This window comes from Oryctolagus cuniculus, chromosome 3 (genome assembly GCF_051225735.1).
Source record: "Oryctolagus cuniculus isolate XC-2025 breed Fujian yellow rabbit chromosome 3, ASM5122573v1, whole genome shotgun sequence".
Taxonomy (NCBI): Eukaryota; Metazoa; Chordata; class Mammalia; order Lagomorpha; family Leporidae; genus Oryctolagus; species Oryctolagus cuniculus.
Window position 1 is genome coordinate 12,278,574 of NC_142869.1, and position 22,565 is coordinate 12,301,138.

The window sequence follows — 22,565 nt, forward strand, 5'->3', positions numbered from 1 at the left end:
TACATCCCTAACCATCCTGAAAAGTTTCCAGAACCTACTCCTGCCTTGGAGACACAGCGGAAGCTGACGGGATTCGTGGCCACTCCTGTTCTCCCTCCCTTTCGTATATTGCGTGTGCCTTTCTGCCTTGGTGGCCGCCTGAAGTCACCCGCCCTGCCAGAAGGTCTTTCACGGGTACAAAAGGGGAACTGGAGCGAGATGGCCTCTCACATGTTGGCCACTCTCCCTGAATGTTTTTCCTTGGCAACCCTATGCATGGGGAAGGGCTGGCCAGCAACCTTGTTATTTTCACCAGCCCTGTCCCATGTGACTTGCGCCAGGCAAAAGTGCTATTTAAGCAGCTCCATTAAAGCCCTGGTTTGGCTGGCCGGTCACCCTTCACCATTGAAGAACATGAAACCAAGTCTTTCCAGCTCAATCCTGGCCTGTTTTAAAAGAATTTGGTTTCTTTTCTTTAGCTAAAACAGCTTTCATCTCTCAATGTCAAGTAGCAAACTTCTGGGTCATCTTGATCTTAATTCTAACTTTAGTTCAATTCTAACTTGATTTTTTTTTTCCTTTCTGGTGATTATGGTCTGAAGGCTTTAAAAACGAGAAAGCTTTTTGACTTTTCAGTTTTGTCTCTTCCCAGAACTTCAGTTTGCTCCTGCACTTCCCAGTTGTCCATCATAAAGGACAGAGTCTCCTTTGTCCCCAACTTTTTTTTTTAGGATTTGTTTAATTATTTGAAAGGCAGCATTATAGAGAGACAGAGACAGAGAGAGAGAGAGAGAGAGAGAGAGAGAGACATCTTCCATCCTCTGGTTCACTCCCCAAATGGCCACAGCGGCCGGAGCTGAGCCCGTCCAAAACCAGGAGCCAGGAGCTTGTTCCGGGTCTGCCACCTGTGTGAAGGGGCCCAAGAACTTGGACCATCTTCCTCTGCCTTCCCAGGCATATTAGCAGGGAGCTAGATCGGAAGTGGAATTGGTGAGACTCAACCCGGCCCCATATGGGATGCCGGCACCGCAGGCGGCAGCTTTACCCTCTATACCACAGTGCCGGCCCCTGTCCTGAACTTTTGAAACTTTCTGGATTTGCCTTTCTTTCTTGTTTATGTGGATGATTGCTTTGGCAGATAAGGCTCTGGACTGTGGTAATGTTGCTTCATCCCTCCATGCTACCATCTAACTCAAATGGGAGATCCCAGGCTGTAAACTAGGAAGCTTCTTTAATGAGGGTTCTACAATCTATCAAATATATCAGAAGTCTCTTTGATTCATCTTAGATTTTACAATGTGAAAGTTAAAATCAGGACTACTCACAGAACTGTGATGAGACTGGAGACTGATGATAGAAACAAATAAATGGACAAAACACTTACTGGGCTCATTAGCCAGGTTTAGGAATGGTTAAAATCAGAGGACTTTCTCAGTGCTTCACACAGTGCTGTTTTAATATGTGATCTCTGTGACTTAAATGAAGTGTGCCAAGAATTAATTGAGTCAGCCTCAGCGAGGTAGCTGATGAAATGAATTGTAGTAGTGGTATGCAACTGAATGTCATTGTGTGAGATGAGAAATTAGCAAACCTGGGAAGGCAGAATAGAGAGAAAGAGATCAGGGCATCATTGTTGGCATCTTGCAAGGCATAGAGTGACCCACCAACTCCTATGTGCTCACATTTCTTCTATCTTTTCTCTCACTAGCCCGGTCAAGGAAGAAGTCTTTCTCCCTTCCTGAGTTTCCCAAATACTGGGCAAAGCCCCTTAAAGACTTAGACCTCAGAAAGCTGAAACCAAGAAACTAGAAATGCTTCTACTTCCAAACTATTCTACTGTCCCCATATATAATGAACTGGAAAAGGATAGAACACTGGGAAAATTTAAAAAATTGGGTAACCTTTCAGATACTTTCTCTCACTACAGACTTTTAAGAATGGGGAAGATTTATGTATGATTATATGATTATAATCATTTACTGTTTCCCCTTTTGACATTAAATGCAGAATTTTAAAAGTTCATATCCTTTAGATAAATACAGAAATTAAAAGTGAGAGCTGAAGAGTAGTTTTCCCTGGATGGTGGAGATTACTAGTAGTAATTATTGCTGCTTTACATTTTCTTATATTTTGTACATTTTTTGCATTATAATCAAGATAATCAGCTTCATTTTCTTTTAAAAGCTGTTCATATTAACTAAAATAAAAGTATGCTCTTTAGATACTTTTCCCTATTTTTTTTAAGATTTATTTATTTGAAAGGCAGAGTTACAGAGAAGGAGAGGCAGAGAGAGAGAGAGAGAAGTCTTCCATCTGCTGGTTCACTCCCCAGTGGCCACACGGCCAGGGTTGGGCCAGACTGAAGCAAGGAGCCAGAAGCTTCATCTGGGTCTCCCACATGGGTGCAGGGGCCCAAGCCCTTGGACCCTCTTCCACGGGTTTTCCCAGACACATTAGCAGGGAGCTGGGTCAGAAGTGGAGCAGCCGGGACTCTCTACTGTCACCCACATGGGATGCTGACACTGCAGGAGGTGGCTTAACCCACTATACCACAGCGCCGCCCCCTTCATATATTTATTTTTAGAAAATTATTTGAGAAGCAGAGACATCGAAAGAGAAACAGAGCTCCCACTGTTGGTTCACCCTTCACATGTCCTCGATTGCTGAGGCTAAGCCAGGCCACAGCCCGTTGTTGGGATTCAGTCCTTAGATTGAACTTAAATACTTGAGCCATCACCACTTCCTCCCAGGGTGCACATTAGCAGGAAACTGTAATTGACGCATTTATTGAAATGCAGCGATTTGATTTTATGAATTTTTAAGTTGAATCTGCAATATAAGATTTAAAAAAATGAGCTCACTTGAAGAAAAATTTTGACTGCGGTTTGTTTTTTAAAGCAAAATTCGATGAAGAAGAATTCCTTTCTGGTCCTCTTTTAGTGTATATGATAATAGCCAAGAAACTCAGAGTTGCTTTTACTTTTATAGCCTTAGTAAAAGTAGAGACTGCTAGTAATGGCCTGACCAGATACTTATTACCGTATTTCATTTGACTCAACAAGTTGGTGAGAAGTAACAGCACTTGTCAGTGGTTTTTATTAAACACGCATAGCTGAAAGGGTGCAGATCCTTCCATTGTACTTATATCGTGACCTTGTGTGCTGTTTTCACAGTGGAAACTGATCAGTGGGCTGCGACAATGTGAATGGGAGCCAAAACCCTATTTGTTTTTCAGCTCTAGTAGGCATAGTTTAAATGGGTTGAGTCCAGAAGATGTAAATTCCTACTGGATGCAATAAAGCAATAATCCATAGGTCTCAAGTAGCATTGCTCAAGTGTTCACTTATTTGATAATGCTTTAAAAATTGCATTTTTCATTACTGGCAACAGGATTAGATGGGTTTTATCTTACAAGAAGATACACACAGAAGGGTATGGTAGATACTGATGTGGTGATGAAATTTTGTCAAAATGTAATTTCCTGCCACTAAATCTCATGACAGGTGCATTGTATTTCTGGGTTCAGAAGTTATTCCCCAATGATGTAACTCGAGAAATTGTATCTCAGGAAGATCACCACTTGATATTTGCAGTGTCTTAGGGAAATGTTTCGCTTTTTTGTTTCCAGTTTATAAATTTTACAAATGAGTTTTTGTATTTGTGAAGCATTTTGGTAATATTTGCTACATATGGTTGGTGTCAGTCAATTGAGGTTGTATATGTAGGGGAGATCTTCAGAGAGTTTATGGAAAATGCACATTATGAAAAAAACATGAATTTCAAAAAGTTTTTTTTTTTTTGCAACAAGTAGCCTTTTTTAAATTTCACTTTCCACAAACTTTTTGAGGTACTCTCATACATAAATAAGTACATTACGCATAATATGCTTGTGTCATCTCCTTGGTATTTATCATTGCAATCATATTTGTATTTGTCACTCAACAGATATTTATTGAATTGAATGATTACAGGAACATAGTATGGGTATTGCTCTTTAAAAGAAAAATTCCTAAGTTGCAAAAGTATATCTGTATACATATTTACCTTCTTCACATGAGTTGCTTTATTCATGCTTACCCTGTTTTGTTCGCAAGTGTGAGAGGCAGGGCTGTGAGCAGATGAACTCAAGTCCCGTGTGTTGAGGTCTGTCTATAAAGTTCTGAGACTTCTTTCCAGTGAGCTCATCTGCGTAACTGTTGTGAACAACTGTGTCTCTGGAACTTAAGCTTCAGGGCTCTTTGGCTTCAGATAATACCTCACTGGGAACCATTACCCTACTTAATCAGGTCTTTTATTTGCCATATTTGGCTCTGAAAGCTTTTTGGCTGTCTCCAAAGATCAAATATGCCCTCAAAGGGCTAAGATTGGCTGCTATAGAGACCATTCAAAAGAATATGCCCAAGGCTGAGAAGGCAGTTGCAAAAAAAAAAAAAGGGGGAACTTGAGAAGGCATTCCAAAAATGTTCCAAACAATGGCTGCATGATTGGAATAAGTATGCAGCAACTCCCCTACCCCCAACCACCACCAAGGTGGTCATTGTGCAGGACAGTTTTCACTGGGAGATGTCTGTGAAAAATCCATTTCATTACTCAGTAGCTTCACTTGATGACATACACACATGCACATACCCTTGTGCGAAATCAGACAAGTGTGAACCCCAGACTTCCCTTTGAATCTGGCCAGGCCTTTGTTGCCCGTGTATAGCCATAAGTTGCCATCCCCCTCCCAAACCCCATGTCCCGTTCCTCTCTCTTTACCTCTTGCTTTCATTTTTTCTTTACCTCCTAAGTTGATAGCCCCAAGAGGTAGCATTTATGGCTCAGGCTTGTGTTGATAGGGACTTATGATATGCTGAGACTTTGAAAGGCAGGTAAGAAGTTTGAAAGGAAGGTTTATGATGGAGTAGATACGTCCTTTTATTTCCAGCTCTTTGTGGAAAATTACAGGTATGGTTTGGGAGTTGCCCAAAGCAATAGATTTCAGTACTCAGTGAAGCCATATTTTTTTCTCTCCTCACTGGGCCCCCAGTCTGTGCCCTTGTGGAGCCTTGCAGGTTGGCACGTGTGATGATAAAACCGGGTACAGTTTGTTCCTGTACTAAGCTGTTCATCCAGCCCTCTTGGATGACAGCCAGCTATGAAATGAAAAACATACCGCCTGCTCTTTGTTTTTCACCCATTTTATGTGCAGCAGTTTCTTTGTTTGTCCTTTAATAAAGTGTGGCCTTCCTGCCTAATGTTGGGCTCAGAGGCGTGAGCCGCTCAGCTGTGTCTAGAAATTGGGGTAGATAGGAGTTCAGAAGAAACGGGAAAGTAAATAAGAGGTCTGGAGCTCATTGTCTGGGGGAGTTGCACCGCACAGTGTGGGGCGTTTCGAAGAAAGGACAATGGGCTTTCCTTGGGCTGGCAGAGACTCTAGGAAGGAATCCTTCTTTGGCAATTACAGGGATAAGCCTGGAATGTTTCTCCATTGGCGTCTCCACACCAAGTCTTTATTAGTAAGTACTAATAAATACTTACTAAAATACTTACTAAAAGCAAACCAAACCAAAAGAAATATTCTGCCTACCTTTTAGAGGCAGAGTTAGTATTTTTAAATAAACAGAAACCTCCTCATAAAACTAGACTTACCTAAAAAGCCAGTGTGCAAATAGTGAATGCTGAGGCATCTGCACCTTAGCCCTCCCCTTCAAAAGGAGAGGGAAGGGAGAGAGTTCTATTAGTCAGCATTTATGTTTGTGAGTTTCTGAAAACATTGATTTCCCATAGCTGACGTGGATTATTATGGCTACATCTTGATCCTATCACAAAATAGGTCCTTGTTGTCCCTATAATTAAAGACATCTTGGCTTGTCACTCAGTGTTCTTCGTCATGTGGCCCAATGTCTGTCTCTACACTTAACTCCCTCCCTCCTCTTCACACACCTTGCAGTCCCTGGAAGCCACAGTCCTCCCATGGCTCCTTCATGGTTCCCCTCTTGCCTCCCTTTGTTTTCAAAGTGAAGTGTGCTTTGTCTCACTCACTCATTAGCTCACATTTATTGAGTGCATGCTGTGTGTCAGGCCTTGTGCACAACTCCGGGTATGTAACACTGAGACACAGAGGTGAAAATCCCGATTTCTACCTCCCCAGATTATTCCTGTGCTTCTGAACTAAGCCACGCGTGTGCGTGCGGCACCTCCCTCTATTCCTAGTGGAAGAGTTTTCCTCTTCTGCGGCCTAGAGCTTTCCCCATCTGTGCATCTGGGATGAAGTTCCCTCTTGTCTACTTTGCATTCTTATGAGTGGAGCTTGCTTTTCTAGAATTTCTGGAAAGCAGGGCTTGTACCAGAATTCAAATTTGAATCTTCCGTAGCACTTAATGCAGCTATTTACTCATTCAAGCAAAATTTGCAGCTATCTACTGTGTGCCACATAGTATTCAAGGCTTTCTCTCTTTCTCTCTCTGTTATCTCTCTTTATTTATATGTGTGTGTGTGCATATTCAATCCGTGAAAAACCTGAACTTCTTCAAGACTATCGAATGTAATTTGGGAGCAAAAGATGCTTTGTGAGGTTCCCTCTTGACATCTACCTTCTTGAATAGGATACAAGAAGTATTTCTGTCTTGGTAACTTATTTTTATTACACCTAAATCAGAACACACTTCTTTCCTGATTTAATGATTAGGTCTGTTTTATTGGGGTCTCCCTTTGCATTTAAAACTTTGATGTCAAATGTCATGTCTAAAATCCACAGTACAATTTAGCCCCAGAATGTAGTGCAGACTCACTATAACCTGCTCACTATATTTTGTAGTGGTTGCACACGCTATGATGTACATGTTTGCTTCAGTTATCACACCAGATAATTTTGCATTTTTGTGTTGCTAAACCTCTGAAATGTCCAGATCCCATTGATTTGTTTGCTGATTTAGTATTGGCTACTTTTAGTTTGTGATTGCTTTAGACTCTCATGTTTTGAGAGGAAAAAAAAAAAGTTAAATACAGTTTGTTGGTTTTAATTTAGGTACATAGTACTTTCTGTGCCCATAACTGTAGTTTATCTGATACTGCCCCTTTTAAAAGCAGAACGCTCAAATAGTGATTGAATGTGTGTTTTGAGATGCCTGTGGTGATGAACTCTTTCATTTTCCTTTTCAGAATGAAGACCTAAACAACCTCAGCAAATCCTCCTTTAACTCATGGGTACCCAGACTAGTTCATGATTCACAACTAGGACCTCACATCTTCCTCCTCAGTAGATGGTACGATGCATCCATTTCAGTTTGTTTACTTTATACAATCCTCAGGAGTTCGTTGACTGAACTGCACGTTCTATATTGTGCCAAGCAGAAAAGCACTGTGACACCAGGACAATGACAATGACTCTACATAAACTTCATCTTCAACCTTAAGGACTTAGCTGGCCGTGATGAGTTGACATGCCCACCACACGCCGTCACGGAGAATGGGTTTCCTCTCATCGCATTGACAAGATTCATTTCATCTGCTGCTGAAACTGTGTGCGACAAAGCATTGTTGTAAATTATTTCATACGAAATTGTTCACATTGGGTGGAGAGAGTATTAAATATTTAACATAGGTTTTGATTTATATGTGTAATTTTTAAAAGGAAAAAGTAACTTTTCTTACAGCACATCTTTTTTTTTTTTTTGGAATGTGGAACTGAGGTATACAATGTTCTGTTGTAAAGAGTGGAGCAAATGCTTAAAACAAGGCTAAAAAGAGTAGAATAGGGTATGATCCTTGTTTTAAGATTGTAATTCATAAAAATAATATAATAAGAATACTAGTGCCATAGATGGTTCTCAATTGTATAGTTATATTTGCTGATACTATCTCTTGTAATATAGACCTGATGTTGAGCTGAGTTCCTTACAAGAAGTAATATTAATTTTGTATTTTTCCTGAAAGACAATAGGCCATGTTAATTAAACTGAAGAAGGATTTATTCTACTGGGTGTTTTCAAATGTGGGCTTAAAATTGGCAACTGAATGGAAGCAAAATTACAAGAAAAGGAAATCCAAGTCTTCCATTGTATATATTGTAAAGAGAAGGAGGCGAGAGTGATCCCTTCAAATCAAAAGCTCTCTTTGGAATGAACAATGTGGGTGTTTGTAAATTCTGGAAATGTCTTTCTATTCATAATAAACTAGATACTGTTGATCTTTTCTTCTCTCCCTCCCCCTCCCCCTACTTCTATAAGCTTCCCTCTCTATTCCCATCGGGTGTTTTTTCTGTTGCACAAGTTATAATATTTCATTTCCTGCATTATCTCGAGAAAAGTGGAAAGACAAGTGAGTGCTTGCTAACCAGAAATTAAAATTCCAGAAAGTGTTTTTTATCATGACCAGGGCTATATCTCTTTCCTTAAGACCCTTATCTCGTGTTTTCTGAGAACTCCCAGTGTTCTCGTAGAAATTGAATGTAATTCTCCTGTTTGCCCTGATGGGTACTGGCCTATTAGTGTTTGGTTATTAACACTCAGTATACAGAGAGCATATCCAAACATGAAGACCTGATATGGGAACATCTAGCTAGCAGTGAAAATCTTAATCCTCTTCTTGTTTGCAAAATATATGCATCTTGGAAGTTTTCCATGTGAGATTAGATGTGGCAGTGAACACATTTCAAAGATGTTACCTATGGAATTTTTAATCTTTTGCCAGGAAACTTCCTAAAGGCTAAGTGAATTAGTGCAAATATCAGGCTCCCTCTGAGTCAATATGAAGTCTATATTAGGAATTGCTAGCCCTGCAGTTGGGAGGAGCAGTGTTTTATTTCTCTGAAGGGTTGAGCTCCCTGGGTGGGGCTACAAGGAAGGGGCCTTGGTTGGAGCCCTGATCAGCTGGTTACAGTCCCTTGCTGTCCTCGAAAGAGTAGAGATAATGGAACCCACACACTGCAGAGGCCCATGTCACTGTTGATTCAAAGAGATGGCATGTACCTCAAAGATTGTTGTACAATGTTCCTTGTTGCAGATTTTAATCATTTGCATGCTCATCAATTTCTGAGATAAATAGGTCGATAGTCATAAGAATACATTGTTTTCAAGAAAGTTGCTGAATGACATCATTTCCTATTCTAGGGAACACTACCAGTTTTGAAAATCTGATGTGAAAGTTTTTTTTTTTACTTTTGTAAAAAAAAAGACTAGCTTATCATTTTTCAAGTATTCTGATTCATACCGTTTCTTACAGTATAAGAAGGAAGCAAGCTACCCTGCTGTCTTCTACTATGTACTTAACTAAAGAGAAATCAGTGAGCACAGTCAGTCCCAACCATTTTCCTAGAGAGCTGGTTAGTATTTCTCAAAGAAACTATTCTTTGAATATGTGTTAACCAAGATACCTCTGCATGTAGAATTATGGACATATTTTTGGGTAAGAACAGAAAGAAACAGACTGGAAAAAATCCATCTCTTAATTTCTATTTCTCTGACGTTTTGTGGAGCTGGATAGCACAAAGGTAGAAATTCTTTAAGCTGCTTCTGGTGGCACGTAGTTGGGTTTGATGGTGGTACCGAGCCTTATCGACTTAAAACTGGAAGTTGCTGGTACTCAAGCCAAAAACTCGTGCCCTGGCTACACGAAAGGTTTACTTTGAGCAACATCAGCTGCTATGTTCCTGTGTGCAGTTCTTATTGAAGAGAGTTGGCTTTTATCCATTTCAAAGTATTTGTAGGGCAGCCAATGGTTTACAGTAATGGGGCTTCTTGTAGCCTCTGGTTAACCTAGACGTTCGTGGCCTTTTCTTCCTGAGACCAACCTTTCAGAGTGCTCTTTCTTAGAGACATAGGCAGAGTTTAAAAATTCTCCTTTGAGAAAAGAACAAGCGTGTTTTCTGACTTTGATGATGTCTTCATTGTGGGCCAAAGAATGGCCCTAGACCCAGCTAGAAGTGAAGAGACTCTGTTAACGAACAACTACCCGAGTCGATAGTGACAAGTCACTACCGATGTTACAGCAGTGGCTATTTCTTGCCAACTTTTAAAGGTCAGGGATTCTCTTGACTAATTTAGTGACTGAAAAAATGGATCTACTTAAAATCTTTTAGCCAGAAGTAGAAATACCTAACCTTTCCCCCACTGGCTTTTGTCTTCTAGCTGTCATTTAAATCTGACCTGTTTAAAGTGTTAAACAATGTTACCATACCGTGAGAAATGAGATTTTACAATATCACAGCCCCGTTTTATTCCATCTTGCATTGTGAATCCAATATGCCGCACAGATTCGTAAATATGTCTGCTGCAAGCAGTTTAAAGATGGGAGAAAGGGCCACTCACTGTTACCAAGAGCCTTTCAAAAGTAGCGCGGACGCGGAGCACCCCTAACTGCTGTGACAGCGATCCCATGTTTGATCTCGTGCTGCTTTGGTAGCGCTCTGTTGGTCCATCACACGAGGAGGCCCTGAAACCAGACACTGGGAATTCAGATCTTGATTAAGGATAGATGAGATCCCTTTGGAAGGCTTGCAAAGGAGAATGAGTGGAAGCTCACTAATGAATTTGTTTCTTTGCAGTGAGTGACGGGGCAGTTTGTGTTCTGAGGACGCAGTGAGTGTTAGCACTAGGTGATGCTCTATCTGTACATGTATAGGCTATTGAGAGGATGAAGCATGCTCTTCCCAGGGATGAGAGGAATTACAGCCTTGCCAATACTAAGACAAGGACCTCCATCCAGGCTGTGAGCTTAGTTAAGGAGAGCAAAAACAGCCTTTTCATAACCAGTAGATCATCAAGGCTTAACCACTGGTGCCTTTGGTCATTTCTAAACCAAGCCTGAGGTTCTTCCATGGCTCTGGGAATCAGTCTCAAGGTGTGGATAGGAAATGGGCGGGTCAGGTGGTATGTTGGGTGTCTCACTGTCTGTTACTAAAGTGTCAGATTAGGTGCTGGGAGGAAGTAGAATAATCAGAAGTGTTTGGACCTACTCTTAAGGATTTTATCATTAATAAAGAGCTTACCTTTAGCTAATACGGTTAGAAAACATACGACTTAGATGGAGAGTTATCTTCCTTTCCTAGTTTGTCGATGACTTGGCTTTTGTGATGTTTACACCAAGAGATCTGGTGTTTTAGGATTTTGCCATTCACCTGGCACTTAAATTTCTCTCTTTGCTTATGCTGTTGCTTTCCTCAGTGTTAGCCAACATGCGATATAATAGGACAAATTCACTAAGCAGGAAAACTCGTCAGTGTTTGTGTAGACATCTTTAGCATATATTTTTTTAGGTCTTTGCCATTGGCTTCAGAATGTAGTTCCAGAACAACTTTTCTCACGAAGTACTTTCCTTACCCTTCTTGGCTACAGGGTGGGCCAAATAAAAACCATGGATCTTTTCATTTAGTATCTGTGCAGTTTGATTTTTCCTTTGAAGATGGTGGTGCTGCTCATGGTGCTACTTCATCTGTGTACACAAAGACCAATGCATGGTCTGTATTGCTACCAAAACATGTATTGTATATATGTGTATAACATATGTATTATGTATATATGTAATGGGTACCAGGCCAAGTCTATATTTTTATTTAGAAATGTTTCACTTTTCCAAGTTTTCTTTATAGTGTGATGCTTATTTTCAGTTTTTTCTCCGCCTGATTCTGTCTGGTACTTAGAACTGTAGTGTCTTCGTCGTTAATTAAAAAAAAAAAAAAAGCTAATGAATTCACGGATATGAATGTTAGTGATGCTTAATGTCTTTGATTGCAGGGCGTGAAACAGAAACTGCCAATTAAATTTCTCTGGGGCGTTTGATTGAAGGCAGTACACACGGGTTACCATACTTTTGTAAATGACTTTGGAATCAAGTGTGCCTCACCCTGTCCTCTTCCTTTGGCTTTCAATAGTCCAATGCATAAAGAGAGATCTCTAAAAAGATGTTAAGCTGCTTTTGCTGTTGCTGGCACAAAGGTTGGGGCAGCAGTGGAGGTAAAAATCCAACTTCTGGCTGGAAAGATTTGCATTTCGTTGACGTGCACTCAAACAGCCTTGTCAACTAAAATGCACACACAGATCCCCTGAAGAGCTCATTGAAGGGCAGACTGCCATTCCTGGGGTCTGGGGGCTAGACCTGGGGTCCTGCATTTCTAACCAGCTCACAGTGGGGGGCCAGCGCTGCTGGTCCCCGGTGACTGATGTAGCCATGCCAAGGAGTGGTGTTTCTCAGCCCTGGCTGCACACTAGCATTGTCTAGATAGCGTTTAAAACAACACCCATGGCCAGGCCAACTCCAGAGATGCTGATTTAATTGGTGCGGGGTGAGGCTTAGACAACAGTTGTTGTTGATGTTGCTGCTTTTCATGCTCCCCAGGAGATGCTAACAAGTGGCCAGGGTTGAGAAGCACTGCTGGGATGGGTTGCCCTAACTTGTCTGATGACTGTAACTGCTTATTGGAAATTCTGGTCCCCTGGAGTGGTCTGGAAATGTGCATTCTAAAACCGGCTACTCCTCCGGTTGGCATGTTTGAGAAACCCTGATTTCTGTGCAAGCAGAGCTTTCAGGATGGGTTCATCACTAGAACGGATAGTAACACCTACAGTTTTTGAAAAGAGTGAACTACGTTACTAAAAAGAGAAGCAGCCAAGCTCTTTCCCCTATGCCTTTGCACTTTCTTGCTTTACAACTCTAAAAAGGTGACTGATGTATCCCCATGCTTGTCAGGGCAAACTCCAGCAATTGAACATTTGGGAAACAGACTCAAGAATAATGTTTTTATATTTGATTTATATGAGCATGATGCCCCACTGAGAGCATGAAGGTGGACTGTCCTACCTTTCTGGTGCACTGGCCAGAGGGAGCTTCCTTCTGCACGGCAGTGTAAGTGACATTCACAATACGACATCAATAATGCTTGAAGTCATTATTTGAGCTTCACTTTATTTTAGCTTGCTTCACCTATACTTTCAAAAAAGACACCGATTTTCCCCTTCCCATTGGTATGGCAAAGCAAACATGACTGTAGCCTCGACTGAAATTACACATATCCATCACTATTTAGTATTAATTTGAGGGAAGACTAGTTGGAATGAATTAATGGTGTCATTCAAAGCATAATTATCTTGTTACCTTTACACATATGCAGAAATGAACTATAACATAAAATGTTGACAATAAAAGATCTTTGGGGATCAATAGCTGAGGAGAATTTGTAATTACCGATTCTATTATAAACAATGGCAACATTTATTCTGCATGCATTTTAAGTTAGCCCCCAGTATTTATAGCAACTCAGAGGTAGGGGAAGGATGCGTCCGTGTTCACAGGCTAAGAAATGGGTTCAACTGCTCACACTGAGTCTCTGGTTTCAAAGAACTTAAAACAAATTATGTTGTGTACATTACAAACATTATCACTGCAACTCCCGGGTGTTATGGATTTGCTGAACAAACACGATGTCTTCAGAATCTAGAAGTAAGGCTCTGGCCAACTTAAGCATACACTCCACGAGGTAACAGGGCCTTATTGCACTCATTGTAGTTCTGTATCTTTGTGTCAAGGGTCATTTTCTGGTTCCCTGTTGTTTTTCTCAGTAAGTATACCTCTTTGCAGTAGCAAGATAGAAATACCTGGCTTTACCTTCAGAACACATAAGGATAGTGGGGTCAATGTGAAAGCCATGAAATCCAAATAGCTGCACTTTTCAAGTATTGGGCTTTACTATTTCTTCCTAGAAGTCCTTTTAAATCTGGACTTCTAATAGTCCCTGTTAGGACTACCGATAATTAGAGAAATTACCAGATTGGCAGTAGGAGAGGTGGGAGGCAGATGTCTGAGTATGATTTGAATTGGAGAACGGTCCTCACTGGAGTGAGTGCATAGTGGAAGTGCTCCAGAGCATAGGAATCCCCTGTCCAACACACAAATTTCCTGAAAGGCTTGTAACAATGGAGAGCTATCAAAGGACTACAGAAAACTATAATTTTTAAAAGACTGACTTTATTTGAGAGGCAGCGTGACAGACAAGGAGAGACAGAGAAAGAAATCTTCCATTCTGTAGTAACTTCGCAAAAGGCTTGCCTGGCCAGGGCTGGACCAGACTGAGGCCAGGAGCCTGGAGCTCCACCCAGGTCTCTCACATGGATGGCAGGGGCCCAGGCATTTCAGTCATGCTTGTTCTGCCATCCCAGGCATATATATTAACAGGGGGCTGGATCCGAAGCAGAGCAGCTCGAGCTCAAACTGATGCTCTAATATGGAATGCTGACATTGCAAACCTGCTGCCACACAAAGTTGACCCCCCAGAAAACTCTATTAAGAACAGATTGGTACCCCAGCACGCGTACACACACACACACACACACACACACACTCCTCTTCTGATCTTGCAGAAACATGGTATTGGATTTCATTAGGCAATATCCTATCTGCTTTCCTCTCTCTGTAGTTGCTTCAAAGCTACAAATTTCAAAAACCCCGAATTGTACATGTAAGAGAAGAAATTTTATAGCTGCAGTTCCTCACTGCTCCTGAAAAGACAAACCAGATTATAAAGTAGAAACTAGTAAAATTTAGCCATGTCTGAAGATAAGAATATTAGTAAATTTGCATACAGAGCATTAATACAATGTTATCCCGATTCTGTTATATATGAGCATGTGTGTAAATGGAAGACTGCAAAAAATATGAAGAAGCGGTGTGTCTGATAGTATTGTAGGGAACATTTTTTCCCCATTTTTCTGTAAGTACTCACAATGATTATATATTTTTATAATGAGAAAGAAACCAACAAAATATACAAAAAAGGGAGTGCCAACAAAATATACAAAAAAGGGAGTTAGGGGAGAATCTTAGTGGATCTTGCAATTAATCTTACCACTCATGATGTAAAAATCAGAGGCTGGTCACCTGCTGCCTGTTTTTCTAAATAAATGTGCATGCTCGTTCACACATTACCGACGGCCCTGCACCAGCACAGCTCAGTGGTTGCAACAAACACTCCGTGTTTTCTGGCCACTGCCCCAGATGTTTTAAGGGGGTTGGATTAGTAGTGTCCAAGGCCAAGTACCTGGGTTCTGAAATTTTCCAGGACCTGCTGACAAAGCTGTCTTGCAGGGTACTGGAGCTCTGCTCCATGGTGAGGGTGCTGTTGATAGAGCTTGTGAACATCTCTCAGTGCCTGTGTAGCTCATTGCTGAAGTACTAAAAGGACTTCTTTAACATGATTTTATCCACAAACACAAAATTACTGGTTCACCGTTAGGCAAGTGAGCTGATTTACAGTTTAGCAAGGATGATATTTTCTTGGCACCTCAGTTTTTCTAGATTAAAAACCAAACAAAAAATAAAAGTAGAAATCAATGAAGGGTTGCCTTTTTCAAATAGAGGTTGTGTTGCATCTCCTCAAGAAAATCCAAAAAACTTCATAGTAGGTTGTGGTATTGATAACAGCAGGATCTCAGTGAACAGTATGGACAATAAACAGGCCTTTCTTCTCCATTCTCTTCACTTATGATTAGCCGAAAATGAAGGTGTGCACCAAGTAGACACTACCTGTGATCTATGAAGCTGATAAGATATTTGAGCATTATCGCATTGAAAAAAATGGCTCATTGTTCTAAATTAACTCGTTAAATAAATTAGGAATGTAATTCCTCAGTGTGTTTTTAATCATAAATCTCAGTACTCACTTATCTCCCTCTCAGTATCCTCAAGAAACTGCTATGTACTAGGTGGGAGATATGGCATAAGACAAAGTCCCTGCTGCTTTGAAATTCCCATATTCATTCAGGAAATGATCTCAGATTTCAAGTTGTCTAGACTACTTGTTCTATAGAGAGCAAGACTTTATTTTATTTACTGTATTGTTTTTAAATATCTATTTAAAAGGCAGAGAGAGAGAGAGAATCTTCCATCTGCTGATTCACTTCCCAAATGGCTGCGATTGCCAGGACTGGGCCAAAGCCAGCAGCCTGGAACTCCGTCTTGGTCTCCCCCACGGATGGCAGATATCCAAGTACTCAGCCATTATCCACTGCTTTCCCAGCATATTGGCATGGAGCTGAATTGGAGTTAAACAGCAAGAACTAGAACCAGCACTCCGATGTGGGATGCCAGTGTTGCAGGCATAAGCTTAACCCACTAAGCCACAATGCCAGCCCCGTGACTTTATTTTAAAATCATATTTATACCAGGTTAATCAAAATATATTCCAAAAGTGTGTTACTATCCCCCTCCCAGTCAATTTTGGGGCATTCTCATGAGCCCAGTTTGTCGTGTGTGTGAAGCTACCGCACAACAGTTCAGAAATCATGTCCTGGCAGGATGCTGAAGTCCACCTGCATAGTCAGGTAGAGAGAGAGAGAGGACAGGCATAACACCAAAGGAGACAGCAAAAAGGACAAAAATGTAGAACAAGGAGAAGTAGCACAGGTAGGTGGGAAGAGGCTCCTGTAATGGACTTGTCGAGAGGGCAGAACCATCAATCACAATCTAATTGTTGAATGGAATTCTTCCTTGGTCTTCTGATGCAACTCCCTATTTTTACATATGGTCAAGAAACTGGGGACTCCACACTCTCAGCCTTGAGTTCATTGCTCCCCCTAGATTGGTTATAGTGGAAGCTCTAGTAACACCCATGGGTCACATTTATGGAGTATTCACTACATTCTCATCTCTGGCCTTGGATCAGCTCATGTGGTATCCATGTAACCCTACATCCCAAAGGTTTGTAGACAGTACAATACCATTTTACTTAGTGAAAAGCTACGGTCTAGAAGGAAACTTGTCCATGGTCACCCAGTTGGTAAGTGGGATTCCAACTCAGTTCCATTACTAATCAAAAGATGTGGAAACTAAAATTTCAAAAACCCATATTCTTTGAAACATGGATATACATTTCCTTTAAAGATTATTTATTTATTTATTTGAAAGGTAGAGTTACAGAGAGGCAGAGAGAGAGAGAAAGGTCTTCCATCTGTTGGTTCACTCCCAGATGGCCACAATGGCCAGAGCTGCACCCGTCTGAAGCCAGGAGCCAGGAGCTTTCTCTGGGTCTCCCACATGGGTACAGGGGCCCAAGGTCTTGGGCATTCCTCCACTGCTTTCCCAGGCTACAGCAAAGAGCTGCATCAGAAGTGGAGCAGCCGGGACTAGAACCGGTGCTCGCATGGGATGCCGGCACTGCAGGCAGCAACTTAACAGGTTACGCCACAGCACCAGCCCCCCAGTATACATTTATGATACTAGATAGTCAGGAAGTGCCATTGGCATGTACTGACTTGCAGTTTCAGTAGTCTAGACACAACTTGGATGCCCTACCAGGTCTTTCTCTACTCAAGTTCAACTACTTTGTCTAGTGCAATTTTTTAAACACACACACACACACACACACAATTTATTTACTTATTTGAGAGCCAGAGAGAACTCCCATCTGCTGATTCACCCATCCAAATGCCTGCAACAGCTGGGACTAGGTCAGGCTGAAGCTAGAAGTGGGAACTCAATCCGGGTCTTCTATGTGGGTGGCAGAAACCATCACTGCTCTCTACTAGAGTCTGCATTACAGGAAACTGGGATTGGAAGCAGGAGCCCAGAATTAAACTCAGGCCCTTTGATATAGAATGCAAGTGTCTTAACTCTAGGCTAAACACTCACCCCTTTAGTGTTTCAAGACTCTGGTTAAGTCAGAATGGAACTTTACTAACTTCTTGACATTCTGTTCCTTTTTCTTAAGTTTAAGTTTATTTATTTATTTATTTATTTATGTACTTATTTGAAAAGCAGAGTTACAGAAAAAGAGGGAGAGACAGAGAGCGAGACAAGTTTCATCTGCTAGTTTACTCCCCAAAATGGCTGTAATGGCCAGGGCTGGACTAGGCTAAAACCAGGAGACAGGAGCTACATCTTGGTCTCCCACGTGGGTGCAGGAGCCCAAGAACTTGGGCTGTCTTCCACTGCTTTCCCAGGCCATTAGCAGGGAGCTGGTTCAGAAGTGGAGCAGCCAGGACAGGAACCAACATTCATATGGATGCCAGCATTGCAGACAGTTGCTTTATCTGTCACATCCCAACACTGGCCATGGCACTCCATTCTTAATGAGATACTGTTGCCCCACCACCACCACCCAAGTTAAATGTAGCTTTCCACTTGCTTTCCTTAGAGGAAAAAAGAAAAACACACACACATACCCCTGCCTCATCCCACCCCAGTCTCCATCCCTCCCATACACGTACCACCTCCCACACATACCTCCCCCAATGCACATACATACACACCCACCCATGCATGCACACATACAATGTAAGGAAGAAATGTTAGTGATACATCTAAAATTGGCCTTTTTTTTTTTTGCATCTGCAGTGTATTTCTGGTTTAAATCCACATTTTTCATTTATTTTTGCCTACTCCTCTCATCCTTACCACACACTAACTATTCTATTTAGCAGGGTCCCATGCCCTGCATGTGGAAAAATGTTTTGAATCTGGTTTACTTCATCTGCTGGAAAATAAAGTAAATTTGGCTGAGCTAAACAAACTTCTTCCTGAATAGAGTACTACTCTCATTTCTGTTTGCTGAACTGTTTGACAGATGGGGATCCGATGGGAGGCTCTCTCTTTTAATGACCGTGTGAAAACTTTAGTTCTCATCTTTTTCTTGCCACCAACTGACTATGTGACTTTAGGCAAAGCACTTCTCTCTCTGGCCCTCTGCCTGCTGATTTATAAAATAGGAGGTTTATTGGATCTTAACCTGGACTTCAGAAATTTTTCAATGCTCTTAAACTGAATGCAATGATTTTCATGGGTGTGGCTGTGTGCAGTTTTTCTTCCTGGGAAAAAAAGGACTCTAACTTCCAGTGGATTCACTGAAGGTTGTGGGATTGCAGAGAAGTGGTTTCTTAAGATCTTAACGCTTAGACTTTTATGATGCCTTGGCACTGTTTATAGAATTAGCGATAGGCCTTGCGCAAAACTATTGGGTCAGCCAAGTTTGTCTCTGCTTCCTTCTTGCTTCATGCTACGAGTTGGTTGAGGGTGACCATACCCTACCTGCCAAAGTTCCATGGGACCCAGGGCCTTTCTAGAATGGAGATGACACACCTAATAAACTGCCTCTCCCACAGATATTTGAAATGATATAATTATAATGCAGTGGCTCCCAGGATATTTGCCTAAAAAGGAAAACCTACCCGGAGGAAAGAGAACACATTAACAAATGGCCCAGTTGTCTCAGGTATGAATGTGGGCACTTTAGCACTTTATATGCAGTGAGCCTTGAGAATGGCTGTGAGCAGGTACTCCGTTTTGCCTGTATGAGGAAGGCTTCAGAAAGTTCATAAAAATGAATATAACAGAAAAATTATGCTTGGATTTCAAAATTTTTTGCATCTAAATAAACTTACCTTTTAATGCTACTTTCCACAAACTTTTTGAATTTGTACTGTCCTATATAATTAAACATAAAATTTGAAATTTGAAAATGGTTCATAATCCTTGCATGTTTTAAGAATGAAAACTGCTTCTTTCTAGATTTTCTGAATAGTCTTGGTTCTGGGTAGATTCATAAAAAATACATATTTCTGTCCTTTGTTATTTTTGGGGGTGAGAGTGCCCTCACATTTTCTCATATCTCTGAAGCCATCCTTTGAAAATAACGGACTACTTCACTAGTATACAAAGTTGGCTCTAATCTACTCCAAGATGAACCTTGCTTAATTATATTGGCAGAAAAATAACTAAATCAGGAAAAGCAGGAAAAGAACTAAAGAATTTCTTCTGGCTGGCTAACAACTCCTACTTGTTGCTACTAATGGGAAATCTATTTTTACTTTTCTGTATCCCCAGCCATGGAGTTGATTTTTGTGACACAAAGAAACCTTCAGCCAAAAATGTAAAAAGTGAGTTACTTTTCAGAGGTTATAAACTCAAAACATCTTCTCCAAGACACTGTAGTAAAAGGACTGTCTATGGTGTGCATGTCCCATAAAAATGTTGAGCTGCCAATGAAAACACATTCACTATCAGAGATTTTCACCGAAGATGACCATGAAATTGAACTCTACCATTTAATTTTTATATTGGTCACGAATAGATGAGTTTTCATTCAAGAAAAGGGCTTTTTGGCCATGGAATTAGACACTTGCCGGCCGACCTAGAAGCTCAGTTAACTAGCTGAGGAACCATGGGATAATGGCTTAACTTCTCAGAGCGGGAATTGTCCAATCTGTAATGTGAGGATGATGAGACTTTGCAGAGATCTTGTAAGCAGAAGCGGCGCTCCTGATGTACACAAAGCATTTGGGGCTACTTCTTCATCCATTTTTGGCACCCACTACATTGTAGACATTGTATACTATTTTGAATTCTAAACATCTTTATAACTTTTGGATAAAATCTCTTCCTTTATGCCAAAGCAATTTGCTCTACCTTTTTCTAACTGTGAAATTTAAAATGACTTAGAAGCAATAATTCCTTGCTGGAAGTCCTCCTCCTTTCTTTGTGGTCAAAAGGGCCTAAGATGAAGGAAACGTCAGAAAAAGCTGTAGATGGGATTTTGGCATCAAGGAAGGCAGGCTTCTCAGAGATGTACTCCCACAGCTTCCTGAGTGCAAAACTGGCCCCCAAAAGGAAACTGGATGTTGAGAAAAATGAACAAGCCAGCAGTTTCTACCTTTAACTCCAGCTACTGTATTGCTTCCCCAAGATACGAGCTATGACTAGCAACCGCCATCCCATGCAGGCTTGTACCCCTTAAGCTGGATTCGTACGTGGTCCTCAAGTCTCACACTCACATTCTGCCGCCTCCAACTGCTGCTGTTTTGCCCTGAACCACTAGCATTCTTTTTGAGAAGCTAGTCCCTGAGAAACACCCCAGTGCCATTGGACCACTGGGGCTGTTCCGATTTGAGTTCTATTCTTTTTATATCCAAGACAAACATTTTAATAGAAAAAGTATTACCAAGCAGGCTGTTGTCTCACGTTCATTTTTGGTCTAGGTTCCCTTCACCATGGGAAGCTTCTTTATAGAAGGAGCTGGGGACCCTGCCCAGCCAAGTTCTGCTACCCGCATGAAGGGAGTGCTGTCCTGCAGACACGGGAGCCAGGTGTGTGGAGCCAGCTGGACGAGGCCCTGCCATGCCTCCCTCCTATCTGATTTCTTACCGTCTCCAATTGCCTCTCATTTGTCCTGCATTCCATTTCTGAGCTTTCACAGCATTGTTTTTGCTGCTCGTATGGGAGCTCCAACTTTCTTCTCTCTTGCTCCTTTTTTTTTTTCTCCCCTTTACCAAGGCTATGTAATTGTTCCTCTGCTTGTGTGTTCAAAGGTGTCAGGGACACTGTGCACTTATGTTTAACCCCTTGCGTTTCCCCGAGGCACTTTGTTCAGTTGCACATGGACGTTTAATTCCTTCCAGGCTCGTGACTTTTGTCCACACTGCAGCTGCTCTGGAGCTTGGCCCACCTCCTGATTGGGAGAAGCTTATTGCTTCACAGTATGACCATCTGACAGTTGTTATCTGCGACCTGAGAGACAGAACTGCCGGCGATGACTTGTTCTCCTGCAAGACCTCCCAGCTCCCCAGCCCCCACCACCATCTGGGACCACCCGAGGAAAGAGACCAGTGTGACACCAAATGTTCACAGGAGCATGGAAATTCTACCCACCCACCAAGGCCAGCCTCAGTCTGAACTTGAGTTGCTGACAAGGGGAGAGCCATCTGATTCGTCTGTCTGGATGTCTACTGTGGCATCCCCTCCCTCCCTCCTCTCCTCTTACGTTCTGGTCCATCCTTTCTACTGTGTGGGCTGACTGGTGGGGCACATCTCTCCAGGAGACAGACGGACCACTGAGTACAGCCCAGCAAACCATGCCTTCAAGGAAGTGTCCAGTCATGCTGGAAATAATCCCCTGGACTTTTTTTTTTTTTTTTGACAGGCAGAGTTAGACAGTGAGAGAGAGACAGACAGAGAAAGGTCTTCCTTTTCCGTTGGTTCACCCCCAAGTGGCCACTACGGCCAGCACGCTGCGCCGATTTGAAGCCAGGAGCCAGGTGCTTCCTCCTGGTCTCCCATGCAGGTGCAGGGCCCAAGCACTTGGGCCATCCTCCACTGCCTTCCCGGGCGACAGCAGAGAGCTGGACTGGAAGAGGAGCAACCGGGACAGAATCCGGAGCACCAACCGGGACTAGAACCCAGGGTGCTGGCGCCACAGGTGGAGGATTAGCCTAGTGAGCCCCGGCGCCGGCCACGCCCTGGACTTTTATTAGGAACAGCTAGGCCCTGCCTGTACTGAGTGCTCTGATGATAGAACTTCCCACAGGTGCTTCCCTCGTAGCCTGCTCTCAACCCGAATGCTCTTCTCCGGGAGAGGCCTTCATTACCTCCCTTTCTCTATCACTTTTGATTGCAAGTCTTATTTTAGCTCCTTCACTGCACTATCTTCATCTCTGATCACCTCGGCATTTCTTTGTCGATTTTCGTCTTTTGCCCTAAAACTCTCTTGTCTTTTTCTCCATGCGGCTTCAGGCATAACTTATCCTCAGTAAGTATCTTTTGACTGAAAGGAGCAATACTTTAGTAGGAGACATAAGAAATAACAAATAGCAATGAAGATAGCAATAATAATGATTGACTTTTTTCCC

At 41.9% G+C, this 22,565-nt stretch overlaps 1 protein-coding gene across 2 annotated transcripts in view; it reads left to right on the plus strand.

Annotated features, from left to right (window-relative positions):
- The window catches only part of IRS1 (insulin receptor substrate 1), a 55,839-nt gene extending 47,690 nt beyond the window's left edge, over nt 1-8,149 (plus strand). The window contains exons 2-3 of one of the 2 annotated variants that reach the window (XR_016231417.1): nt 7,123-7,226; nt 7,315-8,149. The gene's annotated coding sequence lies outside the window, so the exon portion shown is untranslated. Of the gene's footprint in view, nt 1-7,122 lie in introns of both variants that reach the window. The other variant, XM_002712509.6, reaches the window with a different exon arrangement.
- The last annotated feature ends 14,416 nt before the right edge of the window (nt 8,150-22,565 follow it).